Source organism: Rousettus aegyptiacus, unplaced genomic scaffold, assembly GCF_014176215.1.
Source record: "Rousettus aegyptiacus isolate mRouAeg1 unplaced genomic scaffold, mRouAeg1.p scaffold_m13_p_2, whole genome shotgun sequence".
NCBI lineage: Eukaryota > Metazoa > Chordata > Mammalia > Chiroptera > Pteropodidae > Rousettus > Rousettus aegyptiacus.
This window is the reverse complement of record NW_023416295.1, coordinates 110,076,812-110,092,184: the sequence shown is the minus strand read 5'-3', so window position 1 is coordinate 110,092,184 and position 15,373 is coordinate 110,076,812. Positions and strand designations below refer to the sequence as shown.

Genomic DNA, 15,373 nt, shown 5'->3' with positions numbered 1-15,373 from the left:
TCTACTCTAATTTTCCACTATATTACTGAACAACTCCTTGATCAAATACGAAAGATAATAAATAAAATATTAGCTAACATTTGAGCATAAACTATTAGGGACATTGATGTAGTTTTATTTTTGGTGTGTCACAATAGAGAATGGTGTCTTAGCCAGCCTAGCACAATGATGACATATCTTCTGAATTTGTTTTTCAAAAATCTTATGCTCAATTTAACAAATATTAAGTGCATACTGTAGTCAAAGTGACACTATGGAGGATATAAAATAGGCTAAGATATCCTTTCTGCCTCTCAGAAATTAATAATGGAAAAAGTAGACATGGATGCAATCAACTACAGTATTTGTAAGAATAAAGTGAGTCTTTTAATAGCAATACGAAGTGCTCTGGAAGTGTAAAGAGAGCAAGGCCAGAGGGCAGAGCAATGTGGAGCTTGGATTGAAGTGGCAGGATATTAAAGGGAAGGCATCAGTTTGAAGCTAAAACACATATAGACAATAACATGATAACAGCCTGGATTAGTCATTGAATTGATAGTATAAAAGGAAAAGAATACCAGGGTCATTTCAGGGGAAGAATCAGTAATATGTGACACTTAATCAGGCATGAGAGTGGAAATTAGAAAGAGTCAAAGATAAATTTAAGCTCTTTTTTTTTTTTAATCAGATACTGAACTAGGGAACACAAAATAAATGCTGTAAGGGAGGTGCCCTATTTCATTTGAGTTTTGTGAGTTTAATATAACAGCAGGACATCTATAAGTAGATAGTTATCAAGAGGAAATTTGGGTCTAGAGTATAATAAAGAGGCCAATGCTAAAGACATAGTATTAGGAGTAATCTGCAGAGCAATAACATTGAAATTATTAGAGTACATGGAAGAATATAAAAACGGCCAAGAATAAACCTTTGTAGGGTTTAAATACAGATATGATAAAGGAAGAATAAGCAATAAGCAAAAAAAAAAATAGATACTAAAATAAAACATGGACCTACAGAAACTAAAAAGTATATGTTTTGACACATAATCAAATTTTTGAGACAGTGGAATTGTGCTTAACAATCACAGTGATGTAGAGAAGTTAAAAATTGAGAATTCCGTGTTAGATTTGACGATCCTGAGGTTCATGATGACTTCAGTAGAATAAATGGGAAAACCAGATTGCTAAAGATTTAGTAGATATATGGAAGTAAATGCAGAAAAGTTTACTATGAAAGTTTCATAGTAAAGATGAGAAAGGTCAGTATAGGTTAAAAGGGTAGCTTGATGTAGAATTCTTATTTTGGATTAATATGGAGAAAATTGAATTTATTTGAAAACTGGTAGAAAATAATAGAGAAGAAAGAGAGTAAGGATTCATAATAAAAGTTCATAGCATAGAAGTCTATTTTGGACTTCAAGTTCTTTTTGATCTCCTAAAAGCGAAAACAATATATTGAAGTATACGTGAATTTTTACTGACAGAGTCATGAAATTCTCATAAGGATCTATCTATACTCCCTACAGCAACCCCCAATAAAAGAAACTTCAGAATCTCTGAAATATACAAAGGTACTATTTTATGGGAAATAGCAAAGGAAACAGGATGAAATTAATTTGAGAGGACATATTCTACATAATTTCATTGAAAAATTCATCTGTGAATCTCAATGTATTCCATGTATATTAATAACAAAATCGAAAAGAATAATTCATATCATTTCTTAATTTACTCTGAATCCTGAAGAAAAATAAATCTAAAAGTCTCTTCACTGCATGTATAATTTAATAAATGATTACTGAACACTTGTCCAGGCATAGTGCAGGGTAGACTAAAGCAATTAGGCAAGACATGTAATCCAGACTTTAATGGAATCATGCCAATGTGGGATTCAGTGATATTTTTGGCAGACATGATATCTAAGATGAGACATGAAAAATCCATTCATTCAAGAAATGTTTATGGAGTGCCCATATGGGCCTTATACTATCCAACGTTCTAGTATCATGGGCATGAATAAGATAAACATTTCTGCCTTCATGCATCATGGCATGAGGAAAACAAAATAAACAAATGGATTAATAAACAAAGTCTACAATGTCAGGTCTTGATAAACATTATAGAGAAAATATATATAGGGAGAAATGGCATAGTAGCAATGGAAGACTTCTCTACAAAGGTGACATTTAATAAAAGATTGGAATAAACTGAGAGAATGAGCCATACAAATATTTAGGGAAAGACCATGAGGAGTAGAGAGAAGAGCAAGTGCGAAGGCCCTAGGTAGGAACATGGCTTTTTGACCTGGAGGAATGATCAATGTGTCTAGAGTAGACTGAGGAAGACAGAGAATGGTAGACAAGGCCAGAAAAGGCCTTATAGGTGTGGTAAGAAATTGGAATAGGAATGAGTCAAGTGGGGATTGGCGAAAATAGCTTGACTTATTCCAGAAGTTTGAATTGACTGTGATATAAAAATTGAGAGTGTGATAAAATGTGGTTAGAGAAGTCATATAGGTCTATTACATAAACCTATTACATAAATTCCTTTGCAAGCATAAGGAATTCAGATTTATCCTCAGAGCAAAAAATGAGCCATTAAAGGTTTTGAATGGAGGAATGAAATAATTTATCACTTTTGAATTTTTAGTTTTGTATTTTCACGAGATACTTTATGAAAAATGTCTTTTCAGGGGATCAAAATAATCTTCATGGAGAAAAATTATAAGTGATGGTCCCAGACGGAACATCTATAACTATCTACTAGTACTTTCTCTTCTAATAATGGGACTTGTTATACACTCAAATATTTTAGAAAAGTTAATCTGATGTTATTGTGTAGGGTGGAATGGAGGTAGAAGATTACTCCAGAGGCTGTTGAAGTAATCCAGGTATAAAGTGATAAAGACATGAAGTCAGTGGTCTCAATGTTTTAATGGTAGAAGTGGAGAGGAAAAGTCAATTTGCTACTAGATACATTAAGAAGAAAAAATTAATAGAATTAGGCCTGATTATACAAAGAGGAAAGGAAGCAAAGATGACTCCAAATCATGTTTATGACTAAATAACCATCATTTACATTTGTGTTTAGCCCATTATAAACCTCCAATAAACCCTAATTAAATGAATAAATGAATAACAATATGATCAAATGAGAAAGGAAACAGTGTGTGTTGGGGGTGAGGTGGTCATGGTAGTTTTTGGCATTTTGAGTTTGAAAATTCAAAGATCTTTGCCTAAACTAAAACAAGTCACACCCATTTCACATCTTATACTATGTCAGCAGTATTATAAAAATGAGCCAGTTTAAATTAACTTGGTCACCTATATTTTGGCCATACACTAAGAAATAGAGGGAAATATTATGTCAATGAGCATGAGCCTGAAAGACTGATAGCTGGAGCACAAATTTCAGCTTCACCTCTCACTACTACTGTGATTTTGAACAACTTATATAATCATTCTATTCTTGAATTTCCAATCTGTAAAATGGGGTTAATGGAATTATTTTCCTCATACGGTAGTAAACACTTGATAAATGATCTACTTCCCACTAACCTTCGACAATATATTAGAAACATGAGATTAGCAGGTCAAAGACATCACTAGGTAACTTAATCATCCAAGATTCTCTATTAGGAGATATTGTTTATCTCTCTGTACAAGACACTGTGTTGAGTACAATACTTTAGATTGAAATAGGGATATTCTAATATAATAAGTAGATTTGGAAAGTTATATACATTTTATTACCTTGTGCCTACAGTTTCAAGAGTTTTCAAAGTAAACATATGTCCCTGATCTATATGTACATATTTTAAAGAAAATGAAAATTAAAGTAGCTTGATTTTCTTTCAGTTTTACTATTGTTAAAAAATTTCATCTGTATATCATAAATAAATAGCTTTCATTAACTAATTGATTTTAAATTTTATAAAATTTCCAACTTTAATTTTTTGAATGGCTCCTATTACTTCATGTTTTAGAAATATAATTCTAAGGACTAAAAATAAATATCCTACTCTCCCTTTTCTTAATAAATTTGTGAACTCAAAATGTAAGTGGTTCTTCAGTAGCTTTAATCATGTGCTTTTTCATCTGATTTAAGAAACAAGTAAATGTTTAATTGCCTAGCTGAAATTTATATCTTTTTATTGCATAAATAATACATAGAAGATATGTCATTTAAAGAAATATGTAATTTATGAAGTTTCGAATCAAAAGTTTGTTGTTGCTATACATGAATCAACTATTTCAATAGAGGCTTTCTTACGCTGTTGTATTGTACTTGCTGTGTGTGATTGTTCTCCTTTCTGGTTCTTCTGACATGGGTATTATGATGTAAAAATGTAGGACATGCTAAATATTTTGTTAAAAATGAACTTATACTATAAAGTAAACTTTAAAAATTTTTATAATTGAATTTATTTCCTTATTGGTATGTTCTTTTCTCATCGAAGTATATAGCTGCTTATATAAATTATAAAAATTTTTTCTGTGGCTTACCTATTATCTGGTTTATTTAGTGCTTATAACCATAGCAAAAAAGGTTGAATTTTTAACTTAATAGTACATAGCCATTTAACCAATGCCAGTAAACTCTGCCTTCAATGTTGTAGTTAATTTTTTATGATTTTGTTGCCTTTTTTATGAAAGCTTACATCTTTTACAATTTCTTGCATTTTAAATACATTTTCTAAAATATGCACTATGTGTATATTTGTTCATGTCTTTACTTTTGTATCTGGCATTGGTATTGAATTTAGCAAATAGTAACAGTTTTCACTGAATTTTGTAAGGACTTATCTGTCTTGTTTGCCCCTATAACTTCAAATGTACAAATATGCCTGCCACGTAGTTGCTCAATAAATATATGTTAATATAACGGAGAGAGGAAAAGAGAGGAGACAGGGAAATATGAATTAACAAGTCATTTCTTGCCCTCAAGAGACTAAGAGGCAAGGTAAGGAAATATGACATGTGCATAAAAAACTGTGAATAACAATAACAATCAGCACAGTGATGTGATGTACACTCCGATGTACCATAATTATATATGCATTTAGTATTAAAGAATAGGAACCTTTGGGCTGTAGTATTTTCAAATTTGAATCTATATTAACTTTATATTAAAAGGAATTTCAGTAATACTAGCATTAATAATAGCCAGATTAATTGGGCTTATTAGTGCTAATATTTTAATTGAATTAATTTATCCTGTTTCACAACAGTACTATTGAAGAATTATTTATTATTATATTCATTTTTTTAGATAAGGAAATTGAGTATTCTAGCTAGGAAATGCTGGAGCCTAGATTTGAGCTCAAGCTGTCAGAAGACAGAACCCAATGATAACCAAAAATAACCACCTTTGAAGGATCAATTCAGTTCTTTACTATAAATGTGACAAAAAATTTTTTCATACAAGATTCATTTTTTTCTTAAATTAGATTTACAGTAAAATAGTAATAGTTATATATAATTATAACAATGTAAATATTTCAAACTATTAAAAATTTTAATTGTTAAGTAGCATAAATATTAACAAATTATGCTTTATTGAAAATTTTATTTAAAAAATACATTTTGAAATAAGCAGCTAAAAAAAAACCTAAGAATATATCAATGTTCTGCTGGTTCTAACATTTTGTGTTTCTAGATTTCTAACCTCATCTACAAATAATTGCTGGTTCTCTTTCCCTGCTTAACTCATGCATGTAAGAAAGTCTTCTGGAATTTAAGTAACTGATTGCTGTGTAGAGTAAATTTTTAATGTCTTGGTTTATTTGATCCAAGAATTACTATTAAATTGAGGCCGTAACTGACCTAGATAGTGGCATAAAATTAATTACTTTGGCTTTAGTTTCCTATTATATACACGTAATATATTTATTATATATTATATATATATATATACTTTCCATGCTTGTGTACTTATCCCAAATCTATTCTCCCAGTGATTTTTGCCTGCACTTCAGATCAGAGTTCACCTAAATTCCAACAGTGGTCAACTGTTGCTAGTGCTGCTCTTTTTTGTTATCTAGTAATTAACATACCAATAAAAATGGTCAATAGATCATGTGCATAAAATATAGGTCATGTGTATAATAATGGTCATTAGATCATATTCATGATAACTAGTTTTAGCAAATCTCTAGACTAGATTTCTCTCCTGACTAAATTTATCTTATAAAGAAGTCCAAACCTCTTTTGAATAATTTAAAATCAAACTTGAATGCAAATTTACAAAAGAAAAAAGAAATATATTCATTTGTCCTCACACAGGAATAGAGAAACTGAAGGTAATCAGTTGAACAAAAACAGACTATTAAAATTCACAATGTATTCTATGTTGAGATTCTAGAAATAAAAAAAAAAGATGAAAGTAGATGCATTGTTTTGTGAATTAAATCAGACAAGAAAGCCAAGCATTTTAAACTCACCTTTTCTGATCAATTTACAAAGAAAAATTATATACAATTCCTTGTAGCTTTCATCTTACACTGACTAATTGTGATAAAGGATTTCTCCCTGATATTTTTGCTTAAAAGATTCAAACAATTTTAATTCTAATAATAAAGCAAAAATTTCATTTTATGAGTATTTTATGGTATTTTGATGTTGTATTCTTAGGAGTAAAGTGTTAAGTTGATTTGACTTGGATAGTACAGTATAGCAAGGAAATATGAAATCTATGATTAAAATGGCACTTTTCACTCGCTGGATTGATAATCAAAAGATTAACGTGAGAACTTAGGCAAATGAATTTTCATTTCTGAACATTTTATTAAGAAAGGGAATCATAGACTCCTTTAGAGAATCTGGTAAAGATGCAAAATACATAAGTGCATACAAATTTACATATTTCAGGGGGTATGTAGACTTCTCGAAGCTACAGTCCCCACCAATAGGCAATGAAACCGAGTACTAGATAATTCCTGAAATACTTTTGCATTCTATGCTTCAAATACAATTGGCAAGCATTTTGTCCTAAATTATTCTTTTAACTGGGAAAAAACTTTTGAATGGCATAAGTAAAAGCCTAGCTCTACTACTTTCTCTTCCACTTTTTGCCTTTGTTTGTTGCAATCAAGATTCTCCTTATACAAATAACCTTTAGGACATGTTGGCAAAAGAAATATCCTAATGTAATCATCCTTTAACTATTAATATTTTGGTTAATTGCTGGTATATCATCTGATTTGCTTATAGATAAGGTCAAAAACCTGCGGTAATTCATCATAACCTAACCATTTATAATTTCTTTATCAAAGGCCACTTAATATTTTAACCTACATTGACTACAATAAAGTTAATTTTTCATATTTGAGAAATACTCAAATTAGGCTTTTAAAAATTACACCATAAAAGTGAACATACATAAGTCAAAACTAAGGGCATCATAAGCAAATAATTTTTGGCAATTTTTCTTAGAAAAACCATATCTTAAGCACATTCCTCTAGATTATTTAAACTGTTTGGTATATTATAACAATTTATATATAACTCAATAAAATTTATAGTACATATAGTACATGTTCAATGGAAAAATAACTGATAAATTAGAAACCTCTCTGTGAAAAGAGGATATTAAAATTCCTAACTTATTAGATATTTTTTGTCAATAAGTTTTATGAATTTATATATGTGCCATAAAATGATAATCTTTTAACTTACAAAATTTGAGGTACATACATTTGGGTTTGATATATTCCTATACATTCCTTGTAAAAGGGTACAGAGAGTTCTATATCTGTAGTTATCTCTAAATCATGATTAAGGATCTAGAGTTTATGAAAATATCGAGAGAAATTGCTGAAAAATTATTGAATCTCATTCTATAATGATTAAACCTAAAATCTAAGAGAAGTATGCTAGGATAATATGTATTTTGCTTTCATCTTTAATTTTTTATACATTTGCTTTGCCCAAGTTGTTTTGCTTATGCATTTTCCACAAGCTACAACTCTTAGTACTGTTTTTAATGATGAATCACCAGGAGTATATTTTATTAGTCTAATATGCTATACTTTACCATGCAACATTGATCTCACATGAAAGTAACTTAGGGGGAAGAATAGCACATGGAAGACAATTTTCTAAGTTATCCACTCACTTATACACTCAAGATGTATTTGTTGAGCTACTACTATTCTGTGCCAAATGACATTCTAGGCCTTAGATAGGCATCAGCGAACCAAACTAAAAAAAACTCTAGCTCTCAGAAGCTCTCATAGATTTTTGAAGATAGTGGAGAGAAAAGGAAACAAACAAGCATACATGTAGAATAATAAGTACTGTGAAGAAAAATACAGCATTACTTATAGTTAAAAAATAAACAAATACACCAACCAAACATCAGGTTGCCAGAAAATTTAAATCAATATGATAAATTTTACTCCTGAGAATAGGTAAAATAATTTTTTTTTTAAGTCCCGGTAAATGTTCCTATCCACTCTTAACCCTAACCAATATTCAAAGAATAAAGGGATTGGACCTTTCATTGGTTGCTTGTGGCCCCCCCACCTAGACCCTCAGCAGAGGCCAACCCAGGCCTGCCTTCAGCCTTGGCATGCTCCATGCTTCTCTATACTCACTGTATTATAGTTATGCTGACCTTTTGTTTTTGTTGTTTTTCAAACCTATAAAGCTTCATTCTGCCTCAGGACTTCACACACATATTGTTCCATCTTGAATCTATCCCTTTACTCACCCCCGACCCCAACACACCTCCAAATAACAGCTACTTTCTAAAAGTGATTTTAACATGGAAGCCAATTTGAGATGAGGCCCTCTGCTCTCACTCACCCAGCATTTTTACTTGTCCTTTTTGGAATTTATTACAATTTAAATCATATAATGACATAGACTCTTTTGGTGTGTGTATTTGTCTTCTATCTTTATCTTTTGTTAGCCTGAAAGCTCCTTAAGATGAAGTGAGGGGCGCTGAAATAGCTGTTCTTCTTTGCCAATGAACTTTCAATGTCTTACACCCTGCCTGACTCAAAATGAGCATTTAGAAAATTGTTTCATAGAGAATGAGTTTCCATCAAAAATGTCTTTAGTTTGCAACATATGACTTTATGAAACACATGGCAGAGTGGGTTCTGGTGGGAGCTGATAATATTCTTTAAACCATGTGACTGAGAAGATTAGTCCAGTTGAATCTTATGTTTTTAAATATGTGTTACACACTGTTCCTGCCCCAGACTCTGCTGGAAGTCCTGCTTGTTTGTAGGCTCATAGTCCCAATGACAGATGGTTTTTAATCTTTGCTATTTGGCTTCCAGAATGGGAGTATATTTCTAACTCATGTATTATCTCCAACACATAGACACTGGTTGGTTGTGCTTTCTGAGTAATCAAATACTTTTTTGGGACCTGTAGCCATAGGAAAAATGTTTTAAATGCTTTCTAGTGAGAAAAGCCACTTTATACTCAGAATCATTGTTGAGAAAAAGATCCAAGTGTGACAAACCACAATTGTGTAAACCATTAAATAATTCCAGGACTTCATTGTTGGATCACTTTATGCCCAGTACTCAGAAAGACACACACACACACACACACATGCACATAAGCACATAATGTTGATGACGTTTACTACTTCTTTCAAAATGTGAAATTAGAATTATTCTTAAGAATAGGAAAAATCCTTCTTCAGTGCCTAGCATATCCTGAATCTCAATCATGGTACTAATCAATTCGTAGTAATTTTCTTATTTTATTTCCATATCTATCTCCCCGACTCTTTCAGGGGCAAGAAATTATCTTTTTTTCTTTTTTATCCTCAAAGTCTGCCCCCTCCCCAAAAGTCCTTATAGACAATTGATTAATATTCATGGAATGAATCACAGGTAATATGTACTCTTGATGTAATGGGCTGAGCTTAAGTCAACTATCCTTTTTCTAGCTCAGCCAGGTAAAACAGAGCTCAGAAACCACTCAGGAACAATGCTCCCTTATGCAGCATCTATTTCTTTAAACCAAAAGCTAAAGTTTTCCCAAACCTAGTAACCCCTCAGAAGATTTTTCTACATAGATTTATGCTGTAACTATTCTAGACCATTAGTTGGCAAATAGGACTCCTTAATAACTGCAGAGAAACTATAAAATTCTATTCAGAATATAATAAAAGCTGCAGGGGATTGTGTGTTCATCTTGTAGTAGGAAAATTTGAATCCTCAAATAACGTGGTGTTGCCATGTCAGCTTTCTCCAGAGAATTGAAACCCAAACTGTTAAGAGAGCAGAATGGTCTGATTAGTGTCAGAGCCACTGGAATCTGCAGAGCCTCCATTCTTAATTGGTTCTACAAGATTCAACTGATAACTTAAATCTCCCTACTTGTATTTCTACATTTGTGGAAGAAGCATGCCTCTTAGTGTTTTGAGATTTCATATTCTAAACCATTATTTAAAAACCTCAGATATAAGAAAGTAGGTTTCTCTATCAACAAACATATAAATGCAAGGAGTGCATTAAAGAAAACAAAGAATAAAAGGAAGGAGAAAGATGAATGGAAAAAAAAAAAAAAGGAAAGGAAGCAGGCAAGGACAAAAGCAGCAAGGAAAGCAGGGAATTATTAAAATATTTGATAGAGCTCCTCTACAACTCCAGCGCTTTTATGTGCAGTATTTCAGCGTCCTTCCTAGGTAAATAGCAATGCCTTTCCTTTTTGTTAGCACTGTGGCAGCTGCTGTTGCTTACAAAGGGATTCACAAATCAAAGTAGACTCAGTTAGCTTTTCAATAATTCCAAAGGGTGGGAGAACATTGCCAGAGAAGGATAGCACTTCAGTATTCTAGCAAGGAGTCTTGTTAGCAAAACAAAGTGTGAATTACTTAGAGATAATTCCCCGTGGAGGGTAATTCCACTGGGCACCGCGGTAGCACATGCTATTTCTCCTGTATAGACCAATGCCAATGAAGAAGATATATCAGAAAAAAATGCTAAAAACTCACTTTTTTGAAACATCGATTCTTCTGGATTTTTACATACTGATTCTTAGCCTGGAGCAGCTAGTACAACCAGGAATCTAGGAAGCTAGAGCAGGATATGAATAATAAATGGGGTGCATAAGCACAACTCTATCTACCCAGTTAGTAGTAAAGGCAAGCGCAGAGTTGCAGGCCAGCATTTTAACGAATTATTTCTTTTATTTTTACTCTCAAGAGAAAACAGGAAAACGAGAGCTAGCAAGAACTTGAGTGACAGACGCCTGGATTCAGATCAGAAGATTAGTCATTTGCCTGTTGCTTCATTCCTGGAAACTGCACTACGACTGTCTGATTAAGGTACTTGGAAAATCCAGATTTTGATAGGTTTTGTTATCTTGTGATATGTGGGACGGGAGAAGCATTCGTATAGATTAGAGGTCTATATCTCTTACTTTAAAATATGTTTTTATGATATTAAAGTGAATATTAGTATTTGTCATATCTTTTGAAATTATTAGTAGTATTAATGCCCTTGAAGTGCTAGTTAGTTTAGTTGATGGGGCACTGGTCATTTATATAACATTTTTGCTTTCTCCTACTCTCATTTTATTCTCATCAAATCCAAAGTTGTCATGGTTCATTATCTGTAGATGATCTTGAGCAGCCTTGCATTCTAAAAGAATATGCCATGGCATCTGCCTCTGTGCTTTTGTGCTCTGCTGTACAGATGATATTTTAATAAGAGTATTGGGTAAGGGAGTAGAAGTAGAGGCAGAATTTGTCTCAGGCTTATGTTCCTTTGTGCCATATTATGTCTTTATTTTCATAGATGTGTAATTCAACAATGAAGTACATATGTTACATATGTGACTATAACATATGTTACAGTACATTACTGGGGTTGTAAAGTATCTGCTTGAATGTCTTAACTAGTGAATTCCATCAAATTCAATTATCATTCTTAGACTCTTTATTAACCAAATTGCTTCTTTGGTCTAAGTCATTTCTAACACACTTTCACTAGGCACAAACATACAGCATAAATTTGAGGTGATTGAATTATCTCACTAATTATTATTTGGAGTCCAGATTATTGAAGTTTTGAATTTCTAAAGAATAGCCTTTTACATTACTCTCATAACATACAGGAGAAATAATGCTACAATATGAGACTGTGTCTTGAAGACTTTATTCTACTATTCACATCCTAGTTTTCTTTCTGAGGAAGTTAGCTACAGTCAGTCTTCAATACTAAAATCACATGGAAATAAACTAACTATATACATCTATAAATTAGCCGACTTATTAAGTAAATCTCTCCAGTAGGCTTGTGTTACATCACAGGTCCTTCACCTTTTGGGAATGAACTATTTCAATACTAGAAGTTTCTTCTCTTTCTCATGCAGTGTGATATTACAGTATAGGATCACAGTTGTTATTGATGAAATACTTTTGTTTTCTAATCTTCATAGTTTTTTATATGGATTATTAACACAAAGTGGTCTGAAAATGCACATATCCAGAATCAAAAGTACTTTAGTTTCGTAGGAAATAATTATCACAGTGCTAACGTAGAGTGGTAATCACAATCATTTTCTAATGAATGGCAGGTGCTGATGTTCTGGCAGTGTAGTTTTTACCATACAGTTATTTTAACATTTCCATTTTATTCTCTTCTACTTTGATGCCTTATAAGAACATTTTCTTCTTTTATTCTGCAAATATTTTAAGAAACATTTCAAAGATGAAGCCTGAAGCCAGTCTACAGAAATATCTTTTCCTGGGTCCCATGCCAGGCTTACTTAACTCGAATTATTGGGAGTGGGCTGCTCTAGAACCAGCATTTTTAAAAGGTGTATCAGATGATTTCAATGCATTCCAAAGTTTAAGAATCACTACTCCTCTATAATGTGAGAGCAAGGAAACAGGTGAGAGGAAGATATGTAAAATTAAAGACATATAATTGATATCAAACAAACATTAAAATTAAAATTCAATTTGGATTTTGACATTTTTCTTCATATTTTTATTTCCTATAACTGTCCAAAAAGTTTAGACTTTCTTATTTTCTCTTTAATGTCTTAAATATTTTTAAATTAAAAATTCAATATTAAAAATGTCAAAGATATGAATGTCTATTAATTTAAAGTTGCCAAATAATATAATCTCAGTAATAATAAAAAGGATTAAATTTATAGTTTGTACAATTAATTATTGTTTTTAAATTTGAGTCTTTAGTTTTACAAAGTTTTCTAAGTAGTAAGTCATTCTTTCTATAATGGATATATCTAAGCATCACTTCTTTAAGTGGTGTTTTTGTTATGGTTTCCATTGAGATAACTCCTGTGGGTGTTGAACTTTCAAAATATAATTTCTGGATACAAATAAGTTATCCCTTTTGGGCTCAGCATTTTCCATTTATTCATAAATGAATATTTCTGTTATCTAATTTTAGTTAAGAGAATTTTCTCACAGCTTTCAGCATTAACAAGTTAAGCGTTGTTTGCCAACTTAATATGTCAAATTTCAAAGTAAGTATACACTTAAGTGAGAATTAGGAAAAAAAGAACTGTCTTCTGAACTATAAAATACAGAATTTTGTGAATACCTCTGGTATGGAATGAAATCAAAATGTAGTATTACATCTAGTAGAAAAAATGCAGACAATGTTTGACCCTAAAATTAGTTCTTGCTTCCCATGTGGTGGACTCCACTGAGGCAAGGGTCTAAAAAGGGCAAATGATCAAAATGTTTAGGTTTTTCAGGTACACTTACGTTATGAAATAAATATGTCCTGAAATGATTGAAATAATTTAAATTATTTTCCAAACTCATTAGAATTCTTTTATAAATTAAAAGATCATTGGTTTTCAGCTGTTTTTAAAGATCATGTTTATTATACAGGCAGGCACTAACTTCAATTGCATTGTTTCAAAAGTTTAATTTGTAAGTTAAATATTGAGAACTCAAAATACATTTTCTCACAGAAATAATGCTATAAATGATGTCGGATATTCAGATTCAATTTTTTAAAATCCATGAAATTATAGTCAAATCATATAATTTGTGAATAAGATGTGAAGTGAAAAATAGAAAACAATATTGTATGATTCTAAAAATTAAACCAATGAGATAAAATTATTTTAGTTTTGAATATCAATGCTAAATGAAAACAAGTAAATTAGAAATTGAAAGAGAATATAGGATTTTTTTTTCCTAAAACACAGAGAAGGTGTTTATAATATGAGCAGAATTCTCCCTATCAGAAGAAGAGACAATAGAAGGAAGAAATGCTGGCCAGAGCTAGAGCATGAGGGACAAAATGATCTCAAAAAGGGGTAACCCAGAAGTACTAAACTAGCTATTAAATAGACAAAATATTCATTAATGGTTATGTTTGTTACTCAAGGAAACAGGTGTATTATTGTAAAAGGAATGGCTACATGTAGTAGTTACACATCCATTGAGAAACCATATGAAAAGAGGACATGTTTAAGCAGACAGCATAAATTCAATAAGCATCAGTGAATGGCATGAAGACAGAGAACTAGTGAGTCTCATAGTCTTTTACCAATGACTTTTTCTCTGAATTACTCAACATACCACTCAAGGCTTTATCGAGTTCCACTAAAGAATTCTACCCTGTATGTCCTTCAAAAAGTTCAGCATCAAGTATTCCAGTATACCAAATTTATCAATTTGCTGCATTTAGCCATATAGTGTTCCTTCACTTTACCAAATATTTATTGAATATCTACTACGCATTAGGTACTATGCTAAATTTGTTACCTTTAGCCCAGAACTTAAACCACAAAGAATATTTTGTTCTATTTGAATTTTAGTATTTTGTATTTTACTCTTTCTCGTTCTTTTTTGTTCATTAAATTTGGATGGCCTGAGAGTACAAGCAGCATCTGTGCCTAGGGATGGAAGAAGAAGGCTATGAATAATTTGGAGAGTAAGGCCCAAATAAGAGCATATCTGTCTCATTCCTCCCTCAGTCTTTGGAGTCCAAGGAGGTGTTAGGGGCCCTAAGTAGAGTCCCCGGTACTCCCATTTAACTTAAAGAACAAGTGTTACAGGTGGAAAAGCAAACAGAACTATTTCCTCATGACTAAAATCCTTCATTCAAAGAAAAATTAGTAATTTCAAAATAAAGGTTAGTAATATGTAGTATCTTCTAATTCGACCTAGGTCTCACTACTAGGCTAATCTGCAGTATAAAAAGCAAGAATTAGAAAGATATCCAGGAAAAAAGGGATTATAATTCTTTATCACATCTAACTTTTGCAGTAAAATAGAACACCTAAAAGAAATGTTTCCAAAATCTCTATTACCAGTTAGGTTGCAGCACAACAGAAATCATTATGTAAGTTCCTAAAAATCCTTCTTTACTCTGAAAATCCCACTGGGGCAGGGAGAATGGTTCATTTCCCATTAAAGAAAATTGTAAA

General features: G+C 31.7%; 1 protein-coding gene across 2 annotated transcripts in view; it reads left to right on the top strand.

Annotated features, from left to right (window-relative positions):
* SYT1 (synaptotagmin 1) overlaps nucleotides 1–15,373 on the top strand; it is a 470,287-nt gene that overhangs the window by 87,905 nt on the left and 367,009 nt on the right. For both annotated transcript variants that reach the window (XM_036236723.1, XM_036236722.1), the window contains exon 2: nucleotides 11,155–11,276. The gene's annotated coding sequence lies outside the window, so the exon portion shown is untranslated. The remainder of the gene's footprint in view (nucleotides 1–11,154; nucleotides 11,277–15,373) is intronic.